Consider the following 17,744-nt stretch of genomic DNA (forward strand, 5'->3'; position numbering starts at 1 on the left):
ACTTATGACAGGTCTAGATCTAAGAGGTCACAGCAAGACTAGTTCACTTTCGTAATGGGAAACTGCAAATGATGTAAGAAATTCACAAAGAAAAAATACAATTTCTTTATACAACCGAGGCAGAATAGAGGCAAAGAAAGGTGGTTTCAGATAGGTACATTTACTGATAACAGGCTGCAAAAACAGGGATGAAAACTGAGCAAGAGACACAGGGAACCACAGTTGCACAAGGAAAAGATTGTTTCAGCGCAGGTGTAACACAGAGGTTTTGACATTCAGCGCAAGTATCCTTCACGGGACCTGCGTTGAAATGCAAAACCTCTTCACTGGGTCTACGCTGAAACCAGAACGAGAATGTTCCGGGGTTTTGAGCTACGGTTTGCAGTTAAAATCACAGTTTTTGGCCAAATAAAAGCTAGCAATCAAGTACAAACTAAGGGATGATTCAAAGGAGGATGAAAAGCTATCACTAAGAGCTGTTCAGGGTACTTGTGGATCAGCTCTTCAGATCATAAACAGGCCCATAAACTGAGCTAGAGTAGCTGCCCTCTACTTTGCATTTGAAAGATCCAAATGCAGTTCGATTCGGTACTCCCTGTGTTTATGAAATGAATAGCAAAAACACAAACAAACCAACAAGATACGTTCCCCAGTGGAGTCGCCAATTTGTTGTTGGGAAAAGTATCCAATACAGAATGACCCTATCCCACTCTAAGGGTGATAGTACCTCAGCAACAAGCAAAGCAAAGCTATCTAAGATTTCTTCTTTATGAAATGTAAAGAGGGGAGAAAGAGATCCACTAACCGATGTCTTCCGCTAATGGTTGATCCAATCTCTCTCCTTGCTGCTTGCTCCCAGCTCCTTGCTCTTTCACTGGCCCAGCTACACCAAGATCCTGCAAAATGACAAGAGAGGGAAACTACAAGAAGCATACATTCATAACTAGTTTAAGGATTAGAATAAACTAAATACACAAGTATAACAAGACATCATTGAGATACATGCATATAGAAGAAACTCAAATGGCTTTATTAATGGAAGAAGTAAAGTTCAGGAAGTGATACAACCATAAGAGGCCGAATCCAGTATCACCTTCCCAGCAGAAAGAAATCTCCTCTTCACCTCCTTCAAAGCAAATCACCTAATAGTTCTAAACTCAAACCAACAACAATTCTTTGCATTCACAAAATTCCAGCCTCCCGATCTCATGGGAGAGAGATCCATATATAGATGTTTGGAGAGAGGATGAGTCAGCCTGAGATGTGACTAGTGTCCTCTCCCACTTTCAGTTCTTGATTCCACTTAGAGGTTCTTGCTTCCACTTGGAGATTTGGAACCTCTTACTCATCACCAGTCGAATTCCATGATCCAAGTGTCATTTCGGAAGCTTCCTGGGCATTGACACATTGAGGAATGAGCCTTCCACTTGTCCAAACTCGCTCAGCGCAGGTAGCCTTTGTTGGAGTTGACATTCAATGCAGGTGGATAGTGGAGAAGTTGAAATTTAGCGCAGATACTCAGTGGAGCAGTTGACATGATCCAGAATTGGCTTGTTTTTGAGTATTTTCAGGTGGAGAACTTGTCTGAATTGCTGTGGTTTCTTGGCCTTGTTCCTCTAGGGGTAGGAACAACATTTTTAGGGACTTTGGATCCCTTAGATTATGGACATTTCATGCTTCATGCTGTAAGGCACAAAAATGTCTATAACAATGTTGTGACATGGAAACCCAAGTTCCCTACACCAGGGCCGCGTTTTTCACCAGGGTGAGAGATGGAGACCCCAGAGCTTCCTGGAATTAGGTATTTTCCCTCATGACATGAAACATAATCCCTCGGGTTCTATGGATTTGGGCAGTTCTCTATCATTTCGCGGCATGGAAACATGAGTTCCCTACACCAAGGTCATGGTTTCTGTCGTGGCGGGACATGGAAGACACCGAGTTTTCCATAATTGGGCGGCTTCCGTCATGCCACAGAATGGAAAGCCGTATGTTTGATAGACTTGGGCGGTCGTTCCCTATCATGCGATGACATGGAACCCCGCGTTTCCCAGACTTGGGTAGCAATTTTTGTCGTGACGTGAAATGGAAACCCTGTGTGTCCACTGACTTGGGTAGAAGATTCCATCACGCTGTGAAATAGACACCCGGTGTTCCCTGGACTTTAGCAGCTTTTCGTCACACCACGACATGGAAATATGAAGTTCCACAGACTCTCGGGTGATTCAGGGTGTGCCGCGACATGGAAACCCCAAGTTTCCCAGACTTGGGTGGTTTCCGTCGGTGGTTCCGGCCGCACCATGACATGGAAAACACGAGTTCCTTAGACTTTGGCAGTGATTTCAAAACACCCGAAGTTCCCCAGACTTGTGAGCTGGTTTACATCATCATGGAAACCCCAAGTTCCCCAAACTTGTGACTTGGTTTGCATTGTCATGGAAACCCCAAGTTCCATGCATTGGGGCATTGTTGAAAACCCTGCGTTTCCATCGTGTCGAAAAATGTGGAAACCCGTGGTTCCAGCAATGGTGGGACATGGAAACCCCCAAGTTTCCCTAGACTTGGGCACTGCTGGTTTCAGCTGTGGCATGACATGGAAACCCCAAGTTTCCCAGGCTCGGGTGCCAGGGCGCAACATGGAAACCCAAAGTTTCCCCAGGCTTGGGCGCCACTGGCTTCGGTCGTGGCGTGACATGGAAACCCCAAGTTTCCAGGCTTGGGCACCAAGGCACGACATGGAAACCCCAAGTTTCCCCAGGGTTGGGCACTGCCAGTTTCGGTTGTGGTACAACATCGAAAACCCAAGTTTCCCTAGGTTTGGGCTCCAGGGTGCAACTTGGAAACCCCAAATTTTGGGCGCAACACAGAAGCCCCAAATTTTAGGCACTGGGCGGAAGCCCCAAATTTTAGGCACCGGGTGGAAACCCCAAATTTTGGGCACGACATGGAAACCCCAAATTTTTGGCACTGGGGTATGGCATGGAAACCCCAATTTTTCCCAAGCATGGGTGCCTTTTTCGTCGCAACATGGAAACCCAAAATTTTGGGTGATAGGGCGTGACATGGAAACCCTAAAATTTTGGGCACCAGAGCATGACATGGAAACCCCAATTTCCTTGGGCTTCAATGCCTTTTTGTCGTGGTGAGGAAACCCAAAATTTCCTACCCCCAAGAAACAAAAAATTATCATCTAGAGGAAGGGGCAAAGGCGCGAGAGCGGGATGGTTGTCTAGATCTGTTTGTGAGAAGAGCGAAGCTCTGAATAGAGGATACCGAGGGCTGAATCTTAGTGGATCATGGTAGAAAGGCCACTCTTCCACTTACAATGCCCCGTCATGTATTTAAGTCATCTGCAAAGGATTCTTCTCAATGACTATTTGGAATTGAACTTCAAAGCTACCCTGACTGAGATGCTTCGCGGTCATGGTTTGCAAATGACATGGGCCCTTGAGGGCGACAAAGTGACACCCCTACTCTGGGTCGAGATATAGTCGAAGAGTGACATGCACCAGTTTTAGCATGGATTCTCACTTAGAGGCATTCAGTCATAATCCGACACACGGTAGCTTCACGCCATTGGCCTTTCAACCAAGTGCGATGATCGATTGTGTTAATCAATGGTTCCTCTCATACTAAGTTGAATTACTATTACGGTGTGGTTCATCAGTAGGGTAAAACTAGCCTATCTCATGACGGTGTAAACCAAGCTCATGTTCCCTATTGGTGGGTGAACAATCCAACACTTGGTTAATTCTGCTTCACAATGATAAGAAGAGACGACATCAAAGAATAAAAGAGCAACGTCGCTATGAACGCTTGTCTACCATAAGCCAATTATCACTGTGGTAACTTTGTTGACACCTCTAGCTTCAAATTCTGAAAATATAAAGGATCGATAGGCCATGCTTTCACGGTTTTTATTTATACTGAAAATCAAAATCAAATGAGCTTTTACCCTTTTTTTCCACATGAAATTTCTATTCTCGTTGAGCTCATCTTAGGACACTTGCGTTATCTTTTAACAAATGTGCCGCCACAACCAAACTGGCCACTTGAAAATGTCTTCCACCCAGATCGACCAGCCAAAACATGCCTTAAGGCCAAAAACAAGGGCAGTGACCCACCTCCACTCCATAGAATAAGTAAAATAATGTTAAAAGTAGTGGTATTTCACTTGCGATAAAAATGGCTCCCACTTATTCTACACCTCTCAAGTCATTTCACAAAGTTGGACTAGAGTCAAGCTCAACAGGGTCTTCTTTCCTTACCGATTCTGCCAAGCCCATTCCCTTAGTTGTGGTTTCACTAGATAGTAGATAGGGACAGTGGCAATCTCATTAATCCATTCATGCATGTCACTAATTAGATGACAAGGCATTTAGCTACCTTAAGAGAGTCATAGTTACTCCTGCCATTTACCCGCACTTGGTTGAATTTCTTCACTTTGACATTCAGAGGACTGGATAGAAACCACATTATGTCAACATCCACAGGGACCATCGCAATCCTTTGTTTTAATTAAACAGTCAGATTCCCCTTGTCCCTACCAGTTCTGAGTCAACTGTTTGCTGCCTAGGGAAAAGCCCTCGGCAGGGGGTATTCTATGCTCATAGCCCAATTGGCATGTGATGGCCTGCCCTTGCTGCTAGGGCAGCTCAGGCAGACCACTGATAGCCCACAAGTTGAGGGCATAGACCCCTCGGCCCAACCCTCAGAGCCAATCCTTTTCCTGAAGTTATGGATGCATTTTACCGACTTCCCTTACCTACATTGTTCTATGTGCCGCCACAACCAAACTAGCCACTTGAAAATGTCTTCCACCCAGATCGACCAGCCAAAACATGCCTTAAGGCCAAAAACAAGGGCAGTGACCCACCTCCACTCCATAGAATAAGTAAAATAATGTTAAAAGTAGTGGTATTTCACTTGCGATAAAAATGGCTCCCACTTATTCTACACCTCTCAAGTCATTTCACAAAGTTGGACTAGAGTCAAGCTCAACAGGGTCTTCTTTCCTTACCGATTTTGCCAAGCCCATTCCCTTAGTTGTGGTTTCACTAGATAGTAGATAGGGACAGTGGCAATCTCATTAATCCATTCATGCACGTCACTAATTAGATGACAAGGCATTTAGCTACCTTAAGAGAGTCATAGTTACTCCTGCCATTTACCCGCACTTGGTTGAATTTCTTCACTTTGACATTCAGAGGACTGGATAGAAACCACATTATGTCAACATCCACAGGGACCATCGCAATCCTTTGTTTTAATTAAACAGTCAGATTCCCCTTGTCCCTACCAGTTCTGAGTCAACTGTTTGCTGCCTAGGGAAAAGCCCTCGGCAGGGGGTATTCTATGCTCATAGCCCAATTGGCATGTGATGGCCTGCCCTTGCTGCTAGGGCAGCTCAGGCAGACCACTGATAGCCCACAAGTTGAGGGCATAGACCCCTCGGCCCAACCCTCAGAGCCAATCCTTTTCCTGAAGTTATGGATGCATTTTACCGACTTCCCTTACCTACATTGTTCTATTGACCAGAGGTTGTTCACCTTGGAGACCTAATGCAGTTGTGAGTACGACTGGACATGAATGGTACTCGGCCCTCCAAATTTTCAAGGGCTACCGAGGGTGCACTAGACATTGCAAGACATGTGGTGCTCTTCCAGTTGCTGGACCCTATCTCTGGGTGAAACGATTCCAGGGTGGATAAGCTGTTAAAAAGAAAAGATAACTCTTCCGGAGCCCCCAACGATATCTCCGGATTTCCTAACATTTCCACCCACTGCCATGTCCCAGTTCGATAATATTAACCCAATTCCCTTTCAATGCTTGTGCAGAGAGCACCCTTGATACAAGGCTTCCCCATCTCTTAGGATCGACTAACCCATGTCCAAGTGCTATTCACATGGAACCTTTCCCCACTTCAATCTTAAAAGTTCTCATTTGAATATTTACTACTACCACCAAGATCTGCACTGAGGGCCAATCCACCCAAGCTCAAGCCCAAGGTTTCTCAACAACCCCCGCATCCTCCTACTCATCAGATCCAAGCAATTGCTCCGACGATCGAGTATAGGTTCCACACTTTAGCACCATCCATTTTCAAGGCTAGTTGATTGGGCAGGTGAGTTGTTACACACTCCTTAGTATATTTCGACTTCCATGACCACCGTCTTGCTGTCTTAATCAACCAACACAATTTTTGGGATCTGGGTTAGCATGCAATTCGGCATCGTAACTTGACTTTCAGTTGATCCTGCATCGCCAATTCTGCTTACCAAAAATGGCCTACTTGGAGCTCTTGATTCCACAGAACGGCTCAATAAAGTAGCCGCACCCTCTTACCTATTTAAAGTTTGAGAATAGGTCGAGGGCATTATGCCCCCAATGCCTCTAATCATTTGATTTACTCGATAAAACTCGCATGTGAGCTCTAGCTATCCTGAGGGAAACTTCAGAGGAAACTAGCTACTAGATGGTTCTATTAGCCTTTCACCCCTATACCCAAGTCAAATAAATGATTTGCACGTCAGTATCGCTATGAGCCTCCACTAGAGTTTCCTATGGCTTCTCCCTGCTTAGGCATAGTTCACCATCTTTCGGGTCCCAACAGGTGTGCTTGCACTCGAACCCTTCGCATAAGCTCAAGGTCGGTTGACGATGCACCCCCCTAGAGAGGGGATCTCGCCCATCAGCTTCTTTGCACCTTGCAATTTTTCAAACCCACCAACTCGCACAAATGTTAGACTCCTTGGTCCATGTTTCAAGATGGGTCGAATGGAAAGCCCACCAACCAACACCACAAGTGCACAGGTGCACATGGCCCATCACAAGGGCACACACTTCGTTCCTCGACTACCACAATGGAAAACCGATAGGTAGTAATCCACCCGCGCTTGTGACAATGCAGCAGCCCGTGTTGGTTTGCACCTCAATTCAAATGATGAACCAGCTTGATCCATTCCACATCTGACTGAGACGCATTGGAAACCTACATCTGCTTCCCTCCTGGTAATTTCAAGCACTCTTTAACTCTCTTTTCAAATTCCTTTTCATCTTTCCCTCACAGTACTTGTTCGCTATTAATCTCTTGCCTATATTTAGCCTTGGACGAAATTTAGCACCCAATTAGGGCTACATTCCCAAACAACCCAACTCGTCGATAATGCCTGGTGATGCGGCAGGGTCCCGACCCAAAGGGACATGGCCCAAGTCTGCCACTGAGGACGCTTATATAGGCTACAATTCAGGCAACGCTGTCGCCCAATTTTCATGCTGGGCTCTTCCCCATTCGCTCACCGCTATTAGGGGAATCCTTGTAGGTTTCTTTTCCTCTGCTTAATTATATGCTTAAACTTAGCGGGTGTTCTCGCCTGAGCTGAGGTCGTAAATTTGGAGCTAAATCCGCCTACCCGATGGGAGGATAAGAGAGAGCAAAGCAAGTTCAAGCGATGCCACACAAAGCCCGCATCAGCTAATGCCAATTGCCCACCCAAGGGGACAAGATCATCGCTCGGTGATGCACACCATGAAACATCACTTGAGGTATTTCAACCAATCACACCACATTGGGCATGGGCGACCAGCTCCACTGCTCCCTAACATATTGCAGGGAGCACGTTTAAATGGGATGCGATGCCTAGACAGATGTGCCCTCAACCGAGCCCTCGAGTGAAAATTGCATTCAAAAACTCGATGATTCACAAGATTCTTCAATTCACACTAAGTATTGCATTTCGCTACATTCCTCATCGTAACAAGAGCCAAGATATCCATTGCCAAAAGTCATTTCCACGTATTATCGAAAAATCTGCCACAACACTGAATAGGGGCACCCCCCACAACAAATGTAAGGCGAAGGGCCAACAGGAGGAAAGGAAGAGAAATGCATGAAAGAAAGAGAAACAAAGGTGTCTAGCCCCCTCATAGGAGGAGACTCAAACAGAGAACAATCTCCCCGAGTCCCATGCCCTTGCAAAAAGGGGGAAAATGCATGGAACAACAATTGAGAAGGACTAGGGTGGCCACCCTGGGAGCTCGCACTACTTTTAATCCTTCCTGAACACCAGTCCACAACAATTCCCCCTTTTCTCTGTAAAGCTAAGGACCGAAAGGAAGAAGGGAAGAAAACAAGGTGAAATAAATAGAGATCAACGTGGCTACTGGCTCACAAGGGGAGGCTCAGGCAAATCACAAGCCTTCCAAGCCCTGTGCCTTTGCAAAAAGGGGGGAATTGAAGGGGACAATGATCAAGAAGGACTAGGGTGGCCACCCTAGGAGCTCGCACTACGTTTCGTCCTTCCAAAACACCAATCCACAACAATCCCACCTTTTCTCCATAAAGCTAGGGGCCAGAAGGAAGAAGGGACGAAAACAACATGAAAGAAAGGGATAACACCATGGCTACCGGTTCACAAGGGGAGGCTTCAAGCAAAGAACAAGCTTCCCCAATCTCGTTCCTTGGCAAATAGGGGGAACTACAGGGGACGATAATCGAGAAGGACTAGGGTGGCCACCCTGGGAGCTCACACTGTGTTTCATCCTTCCTGAACATTAATCCACAACAATCCCACCTTTTCTCCATAAAGCTAGGGGCCAAAAGGAAGAAGGGAAGAAAACAACATGAAAGAAATAGAGATATCAAATGTGTCTACTGGCTCACAAGAGGAGGCTCAAATAGAGAACAAGCTTCCCCAACCCCATGCCTTCGCAAAATGGGGGGAACTACAGTGGAAGATGATTGAGAAGGACTAGGGTGGCCACCCTCAAAACTCACACTGCTTTTTGTCCTTCCTAAACACCAATCCACAATAATCCCACCTTTTCTCCATAAAGCTAGGGGCCAAAAGCAAGAAGGGAACAAAACAACATGAAAGCAAGAGATATCAAACATGGCTATCAACTCACAAGGGGAGGATAGAGAAGAAGCTTCCCAAACCCCATGCCTTTGCAAAAAGGGGGGAACTGTATGGGACAGCAATCGAGAAGGACTAGGGTGGCCACCTTGGGAACTCACACTACTTTTTGTCCTCCCCGAACACTAATCCAAAACAATCCCACCTATTCTCCATAAAGCTAGGGGCAAAAGGAAGAAGGGAAGAAAACAATAACAAAGAAGCAAAGATCCCAAGAAAAGAGAGAAGCTCAACAACACGCCGAGTAGTTGTTCTCTAACCAAAAAGAAATCAAACAAGGTACCCAATCAAAAAGCATCCCACCTCTTCACACCCTCCCACATACATTATGGCACAACACCCTTTCTATCTTACAACATAACAAACAACAATCTATCAACCAAGGAAGTAAATCACAACCTAAACTTGACCACTAGAAAAGACAAGGGCTACGATGAGACTAGTGTCTGGAGCATGTTACTGAGAGGTAAACAACCCTGTAACCCGACACAAGGCTTAAAACAACAAATGGACTACTAATAACAAACCCACCCTGCTATTTCACCCCTCCGTGTACAAAACACCGAACAACCTTTCCAGCAAGAAAGTCAATGGGGGTCAAGAATCAAACTTCGAAGAGGAGTTGTCATGGGCCAACACTCAATGTTGGAGAAAGCCACAAGCCACAAATACATCGATGGTGCAAAGCCACTGAAGAGAGGGACATTCACAAAGTGCACACCACAAAACAAAGAAATGACCAAGTCCCACAAAAAACCCACAATCCAAAGGGAGGAACAAAGACACAACCCACTACTTATTTTTTCCTTAGAAGGGGAGTGGCTCATGAGAGGACAAGGAATTCCCTCAACAACAAAGGCATGAGACCGAAGGAGGGGTTTTTCATTACCTGGACACCCAACCCTTCTGTAAGGGCATATCGAGGAATGGTCAGGAGGACTAGGGTGGCCAGCCTAATGGGTTGAACCACTCTTCATCCATCCCATATTGAACCCGCCCCGACCCAACCACCAGCAAAAAAGCTCACCCAAGAAACACATCAACCACTGCCGCCTTTTCGAGAGAACCAACTACGGAAGCCCGCACCCTTGGCCCATGCCTTCCAAAGAACAAAAGAGTAAGCACCGCCGCTACGAATGAGTATAAATTTATCCATCATATTTCCCAAGCACCTCAACTACAGCAACCATGCCTGGCTGAATAGATCATCAGAAAGGCTCCCAAGAAACAAGCTTGCAAAATCCCTATAGAAACACATTGGGGGAAAGAGAAACAAAGGATGGGTGGGACAAGCACAATCATGGCTTGCAAGCACACACACGAAAAACAAGCATTACCTCATGACAAGTAACCAACAATGTTCCTACCAAACACCAAACCTGCTTCCCTAGATACACATCACACAGTCCCACATTGCAATCGAAACCCAACTGTTTCAGGGAAAACTAGTGTCGATCCGAACTGCTAGTCCTACTAAGATGGGTAGCTATCTTAGGAACAAATAATGAAATCTTTTCAAGAGTTCCTTTAAGTGTGATAGATGGAAGAGAAGAAAAGAGGACCATCCTGGATCTTCCGCTTTGATCCTAGCTTGATTTCTCATTTCCTTGATAGAATTTTCCACTCCTCTCCTAATTGTCCTACTTCAAAGAGTACCTGTAGAGTCAAAGTAATAGCAAACTATCAAAGCATCTCAATCTAAAACATCATAAACAATGTGGAATCAAAAACACATTGACCATACAATTTCATTCATAAACAATAATATTCACAAATACACGATTATATGGAGGAAAACTCAAAGAACTTTATTAATAGTAATGTAAGAGAGGATTACAACCTAGCTTTGTGATCCAACATCATCCTCCCAGTTGTAGAATCCCTCTTCACCTCATGAATAAGAAAATCACCCAACAATGCAATGTCTCTTCTCACCAACAAACCAACAACACTTCCTTACAAATTACAAAATTCCAACCTTTTGATCTCTCAGATGAGGGATCTATTTATAGATGTCTTGTAAGGGTGTGAGTCAGCTCTGTGTTTTTTATTAGTTTCATTCCACTGATAGTTCTTGGTTCCACTTGGATATTTCATGATCTCTTACTCATCCCTGGACGAATTCAGAGAAGCAAGTGTCACAAGAGAAGTTTCTGGAAGATTCCATGATCGTGCACCTTGCAAACTGTCTCTGCCATTTGTTTATTCTTGCTCGTCGCACCCCATAGAAGGCCATTTTAGTATGCATCACACTTGGCCAGTTAGGCAAGCAGTATGCATCGCACCTGGCCAGTTAGGCAAGCAGTATGCATCGCACTTTGCCCATGGAGCAGTCTATATGGTCTAGTTTTGGCCAGTTCTAAGTATTTTTTTAGGTGGAACTTCTGGGAAATGATGTAATCAACTAACCATGATCCTTTAGGGTATGAAACAACACTTTTAGGGACTTAAGGATCCCTTAGGTTATGGACATATGAGTTTGGGGTTGCAGTGCCCAAATATGTCTATAACAACTGCCCCCTAAAGCATGAGGTCATAAATCTTCTGATGTCGGGTGAAATTATTTATTCATCAGGATCCAAGGTATTCGTACTAGAAGGTGACCTATATAAGATACAATACAATACATCATCATCATATTATTTTCATGATCTAGATAAGGCGGGCATTCCCATGCTCAACTTTATAAATTTATTTTCGTGTACATAGGACAGAGAATCGTCCACTGTTGCAGACTGGTGATTCTTCGCATGAAGAGTCATCTTCCTTGGCTTAGATGACTGTCTGTGCAGCTTCTGTGTACAATTGATGTCTTTATTTTCTTGAATATATCTCAGCCTGGATGGATGAAACTAGATCTGGGGTCTTCAAAACTCCTCCAATCTTCACCTGATGTACAAGTCGATCCATGTGAAAATATGTTCTAAAGTCGAACATGGAAAGACATCACCTGATTACCAACCAATGATGTAAGATGCTAACAGACACGAGAGGAGTCACTGATAATGATGATGACCCTCAAAGTACTACAATACAATTCACGTGGTTTGAATATATGAGCTGATGTCGAAGACCATGCAAAGTATTTCGGTCTAAGGTCATTGATGTAAACCTGTCGCCAGAAGTGAGAAACTTGCCATTGAGGCATGCAAGCTTCAAAGCACTGAAAGGGTTGTTTCTAAGTCAACTTCTTGGATAATGAGCTGATGTCGACAAGAAGTGACATGTCATAGGAGGGCCTTGATGTATCCCACATCTACGATGCAAAACGGAGCAAATGATTTTTGTGGAGGTGAAAACTATCTGATGATATAAGGATCAGGAATGGCAGCCATGAAAAATTAAGAGTGGATGTAATGCAGTGGATGAGGCATTTGCTGGATGGTGAATTCTATGAATGAATTCTCTTGAACATATTGGTGACACTGATATCGACTTGGTAGTGTTAACCCCATGGATGGCACGGTGGACCAATGGTGATGGTGAACGGAAAAACCCAACCCAACTCAATCAAAATGATGGAGTGAAAGTGTCATGTTCAAGAGCGACTTGCTACCAATAGAGTTCTTCAAGTTTTCTTCCCATTTTTCCCCAGTCATTGCTAACCATTACCTCTTTATTTTTGACAAGCTTGAGGAGGATAACGTATGCTTGGTCTATAATTTTCCCTTCGAGCAAACCTTTCGCTTTTTGTTTAGCGAGCCTAGTGTTAGTGAGACTCGTTCTTGTCTGGGTGGACAAGTTTATCACTATTGTTTTAACGAGTTTAATGAAAAATATAACTCAGTCCTTTTCATGTTTAGAGAGTTTGAAAATGGATGAAAAGGAGACTCCAACAGTCCTTTTTCGTGGCATAATCCCTTAAGTCTGAAAAAGTGTAAAATAATCTGGAAGGGATGAATTTTCGACAGTTTTAATGAGCCAACAAATACAAGCACTTGATATTTTTATTTAATAATCCCTCAAGTCCAAAAAGATTAAAATATATGAGAGGGATGGATTTACCCTTACTTTAAGGAGCTAGGAAGGCCAATAGCTCGACAATATTTTTATTTTCAATGAGTCTAAAAAGAGTTTAAAAGAGGCTCGTTTTTTAGGAACAAGTGGTATTTCCGGGTAGCAGCTAGTTCTAGGTAAGTTTTGAACTTCTCAAAACATGGCAGTGTGAAGAGGGTGGAAATTAGAATCACTCATTGCAGATGTTCCTCAAAAGGGTAAATAATCAAGTGGAAGCATATGGTTGGCCAAATGAAATCGAGGTGACGGAAGGAACACAACCAAGGTTCAAAAAGGCTGGTAGCAAAGTGATCACAAAGGTTATTTATCAAAGGCGGGTTTATTTTTTAATGAGCTTCAACCTTGTGCCAACATGTGCTTAGTGCAGGTTGATTTTTTAATGAGCTTGAACCTTGCGGGAACATTCCTCTTACCAGTATTTTGATAATGTCTCTTGGTAGATTTATTTTTTAATGAGCTTGAACACTACCATAACATGTGCTCATGACCTTTTTATGCAAGCTAGAAATGACCGAGCTACGAGGTTAAAGGGTTAAGAACCTACAAACTAATAAAACCAAAGGTTTCTTTTCACTTGTATGCAAAGGTTTACATGCCCCCAGGTCTTTCAGTAAAAGGGGAGTTTCCAGGTTACCAAATGGAAGTCCCTATGGTTAGGCAGGATTGTTTCTGTCAGCCGACAAAAACTCTTCCTTTGCTTTGTCCATCGAAATAGACGAAGGTGATTGTTGTGAGATTCCAATCACATAACATACAAAGGTGAATGCTGTGAGCTTCAATTCACAATCATACAAAGGAAATAATTGTGTCAGATTGATTACAACCTATACTATAATGTTACTTGGTCCAAGTATTATGACCTTTCAAGAGAATTTCTCTTTTCCTCTAGGTTCACCTGCTGAAGTAGACTAGGGTGCATGCCCCTAATCTTCATCACACTCACCAAAATACTCACGGTAATTAGGTGGATGGGATGAAGGTTGAAGAGACATTATTGATGCGAAGAGACCATTTAGGGATGATGATTGATTTATAGCTGTGTTTGAACCAGGAAATGAAAGCTGGTTGACAAGTTGCACCAGTTTACCTTCATGTGGAAAACACATCACTCGAAAAAATGTGGAAACAATGGCTTCCATGCTATATATATAATCACGTCCAAGGAGTAGATTGTAATCTAGTGGACCTTGGACTACCATCATGTTCAAATGAATGGTTTTCTTTCTCAAACTTATCGACAACTTTGGAAGGATCCCTAATGGTCAACTGGTTCCTTTGTTGAAGCCGGACAAATTTTGTTTCTCAGGAAAAAGCGATGGTGAACCAAGTGATTTCCAAGTAGTTGAGGAATGGATAATCACCGAATCCCCTTCATCTATGATAGTGCCAAACATGATCATTTTGTAAACTTGTACTATCATTCGAAATGGTACATTATATGGAAGGCAAGGTTTCGCTAGTTGATTCCAATCAAAGAAAATGACTAGACTGCTCGGAGGAGGTACCAAATAAATGTCCAGATAAGTTTCATGAACTGGGGGGGCCTCTTCTTGTTGTGAAGGAATGGGTGGATTGCCCCCAAGGTCATTAGACTCTGTATCGACAAAAAGAATTTGAACTATGTCATTCTCATTCTCTTTAGAAACTGTATCATCTGAAGGTGGGTTTTCTGAAGGCAAGACTGGGTTGACTGCCATCTCGACCAGTTGAATTTGGTCTGGTATGGACTCAGAAGGTTCACTTTCAATGATAGGTGATTCAATCAACAATTGAGTTATGCTAATCAGGTTTTCAACTAGCGAAGGACTTGGCAAGAGTTTCCTGTATCCAGGTGGAAGTTGCTGTGGTGAAGCAGGCTGGTTATCCAAAATTCTTTTAGCTTCATCCAGAAAAGGATAATGATGAAGAGTGTGATCACCTTCACATAACCTACATGGAACTCTAACTTTTCCTTTTTTTCTATTAACTTCATTTTCACTAGTTGATGGTGTGCTATCAAACTGACTGTAATGGGTTGATGACACCGAATGGTGCAACCGGGGAGACCATTCCCTCAAGGTCCGTGAGGTGCAAGGGAAATATCGATGGTAATGTCTCTCCTTGCAAATTACGCATGGAGTTTTTGGTTTGGAAACTTTAGTGTGCGGATTTTCGCTAGATGATGCATTGTTGTTCCCTTGTTTAGCTAGCTTCTTCTTCTTCTTCTTCCCTTTATTTTTCTTCTCAGCTGCTTGGTTTTTAGTGTCATTAGTTTCACTAAGCATAGAGGAAGAAGGGGAGGAAGAAACAAACAAAGTATAAGGTTAAGGGGTAACTTTAGTATCATCTGGTTGCTGATTAGATTGTTGAGGAATTATGGTGTTTTGAATGACAGAGGTCGAGAAAAGCCATACTGGCAGGCCGATTGTGATTCCTGGAAGGGACAATGTAGCCATATATGGAGAACCAATATCTCCCCAAGAGGAGAAAGGACTAGGATTCCCTCCAAGGGGGATTCCTTGATTGGTAGACTCCATTATCTCAACCTCAGATCAACGAAGGAACAGGGATGTTATTTCGATTAAAATAAATTTTAAGACACTTTGATGCAACTTTCTTTTTCAATTTTTAAGAGTCGAGAAAAAACTAAAGTCACCTTCGATTTTTAAAGAGCCTAAAGTGACAAGTGCTCAGATAGACCTTTTCTTTTAAGGAGTCGAAAAGGAACGAAAGTGACTGCTCTGGAAGTCTAGACAAAGGGTTTACCAAATCGATCATAAAACTACAAAATACACCTTGGTGATAAATAATAGAGAAATTACCCAGGACTTATGTACGGCAGACAATCTTCCTGAATGTTGTGTTCAGTACATTATGACCGATAGGGTGGCAGACACGGCTTCCTAAGGATATAGGATATCAGCCTATTATGGTCTCCCAATATATACTCGATGGTACGAGGAGCACAAGTCCGTACTAGCACTTGTTGTATCAAAGATGAGGAATCACCCAACCTTCGATGAAAACGATAGTTACCAGGTTTTATGATGTTTGAACACATCTCTAGCCTAGACTTCTAGATGTGTTTGGTTAGATTCCAAAGTATTTTTATGTTCATTGATGTTTATTTTAGAGTTGATCTTACTTAGAAGTTTGTCTTTCAAGGTTCACCATGTGATGTAGATGTGAAATTCCTAAATATGCAATCTAAAATGATAAACAATCATTTATGTTCTTTCAGAAATTAAAATCCTAGCTACAAAGGAAAGAAGATAACGATTGTCACACAGAATGAGTCGATCTTGTGGACAAGATAGACATTCCTAGAATCTAATGATATCTAGTGACAAGCAAACCAATCAAAAACTATCTTTCTCTAAATATGCAATTATAAACAAAGGCAAATAAGTGGTTTAGGCCCACCTTGGGTCCAATGCAAGTTTGTGGAAGCCTCGCTCCTTTGATCCAAATGAGCTCTCTTGTAGTGGATCTGCAAACAAAAACAAGCAAACAAATTTAATAGCACCTGAAAAGCCAATATCATAAAGCATACCTATCATGATGATCAAGGAATTCATGAAACAAATGACATAAGACAATTTGTTGAGAAAAATAAATCTGATTGTATTAATTCAAATCAAAGAAGAACTTTACAACTTGTGCCTTGATGCTGTACAAGCTCCTCCCAGGGTCCAACAAGAAGTCTCCTCTACTTTGACAAGTTTCACTCTCTTCCCAATGAAGCCAAAAAGGTATGTGATCTCTCCTCTCAAGCTTAACTAGGAAGTCTCAATTCCACCAGCATTTATCCTCAAAAATGTTCAGCTTCTAACCTCCCTAGCAACCAGCCCAATGCCTTAATTTATAGTGCAATGGAGGGAAGTTACTAGGTCCTCCTTCAAAGGGATAAATCACTCCTTCAAAGGGATAGCTCCTCTCATCAAGGGATTAGCTCCTTCTCTTTTGGGATGCATGAACCACCTAAGAGCGAACAATCCACGTCAAAATTCCTTCTAGAATCATCTAGAATTAACCCAAAGTGATTTTTTTTAGAATAAACTTGTGCCTTTTTGACTTTCACAGGGGTCTGCACCCACTCCTTTAGGGAGAGAGTGGGCAGGTCCACAGGTATTGTGAACAGGGGGTGCGAGACCACAGGCAACAGTGAGAGAAAGTGCGAAACCAGAGCTTTGTTGATTTTCAATGTCTTTCTCTCATTTTCAAAGCTTGACTTGAAGAGCTGAGGTGTGAGACTTGCTTAGGAGGACAGTACAAGTGATGATAGACACATACTGACTACAAATAGTCATGGTGATGATATTTTTGTGTAACAGATTTCCCCCTAAAGTGCGAATTCTGTAGTAGATGAGGATTTCATTTATCATTTAGGAAGAGTGAAGTACTTTATCATTTCGAGGATCATCTTGTGGAGAGCCTGGTTGGAACCTGTAAAAACATTCAATGCAAAATATATATATGAGATCATATCATCGCTGAGGTAGGCATTCCCATACTCAGATCAAAACTGACTAGAAAACTAACCACTACTTTGATATAGGAATGATCTTGTAATACATCACAAGTATAGACACAATATGGACGTAGGCATCTGTTTATGAATAGTCCACAATGTAATGAATACAAAATTCCTTGCAGCCTGGATGGTAGAAACTAGATCCAGGGTCTTCATTTCTACTTCCCAAAACAATACGATTCTAACCATGTGAATGAATGTGTTGAAGTCGAACATGGTAGAAACCACTTGATTACCAGTCAATGATGTAAACTGTTAACAAGTGTGAGAGAAACCACCATTAATGTCAATGGCTCTCA

At 42.9% G+C, this 17,744-nt stretch overlaps 1 non-coding gene and 1 pseudogene across 1 annotated transcript; both read right to left on the reverse strand.

The window, feature by feature from the left end:
- Window positions 1–3,258: 3,258 nt before the first annotated feature.
- Window positions 3,259–7,387, reverse strand: LOC149157288 (25S ribosomal RNA; annotated as a pseudogene).
- Window positions 7,388–7,633: 246 nt separating this feature from the next.
- Window positions 7,634–7,787, reverse strand: LOC149157289 (5.8S ribosomal RNA). Its single transcript, XR_016262153.1, has one exon. It is a non-coding gene; the product is annotated as a 5.8S ribosomal RNA (ribosomal RNA).
- Window positions 7,788–17,744: the final 9,957 nt, after the last annotated feature.

Source organism: Pinus tabuliformis, chromosome 5_2 (assembly GCF_031772625.1).
Source record: "Pinus tabuliformis cultivar Carrire ecotype Pingquan chromosome 5_2, CPIR1, whole genome shotgun sequence".
Taxonomy (NCBI): Eukaryota; Viridiplantae; Streptophyta; class Pinopsida; order Pinales; family Pinaceae; genus Pinus; species Pinus tabuliformis.